The sequence below is a fragment of the Rhincodon typus genome, chromosome 49, assembly GCF_021869965.1.
Source record: "Rhincodon typus isolate 14 chromosome 49, sRhiTyp1.1, whole genome shotgun sequence".
Lineage (NCBI taxonomy): Eukaryota > Metazoa > Chordata > Chondrichthyes > Orectolobiformes > Rhincodontidae > Rhincodon > Rhincodon typus.
Window position 1 is genome coordinate 4,115,077 of NC_063380.1, and position 485 is coordinate 4,115,561.

The 485-nt window shown below is 53.4% G+C and overlaps 1 protein-coding gene across 1 annotated transcript in view; it reads right to left on the reverse strand.

Annotated features, from left to right (window-relative positions):
• Positions 1 to 299, reverse strand: part of LOC125488107 (fructose-bisphosphate aldolase C-like) — a 2,958-nt gene extending 2,659 nt beyond the window's left edge. The window contains exon 1 of the mRNA XM_048620974.1: positions 169 to 299. The gene's annotated coding sequence lies outside the window, so the exon portion shown is untranslated. The remainder of the gene's footprint in view (positions 1 to 168) is intronic.
• Positions 300 to 485: the final 186 nt, after the last annotated feature.

Consider the following 485-nt stretch of genomic DNA (forward strand, 5'->3'; position numbering starts at 1 on the left):
AGGCTCGAGGAGGGGCTGAATGGCCTCCTGTTCCTGTGTAACAGGCTTGAGAAGGGGCTGAATGGCATCCTGTTCCTGTGTAACAGGCTTGAGAAGGGGCTGAATGGCCTCCTGTTCCTGTGTAACAGGCTGGCAGATGAACCAAATGCCCTCCTGTAACAGACGTACCTTCTCTGTGATGTACTGGCATCGTTTTAGATCATGGGTACCGTCAGGGAGGATCTCTGGCTCCACAATAGGAACAATGCAGTTCTGAGAAAGAGCAGAGTGTTAGGGTCTGTAACAAACCCTCTGTCCCACTCTCCTTGTCCCCCTCAGACTCACTCTGTCTGTCTCTGTCTCACTCTCTGTGCCCCACTGCCTCACTCTCCAGCTCTCTCTCTCTCTGTGTGTCTCTGTCTCACTCTCTGTGCTCCACTGCCTCACTCTCCAGCTTTCTCTCTCTCTCTGTGTCTCTGTCTCACTCTCTGTGCCCCACTGCCTCA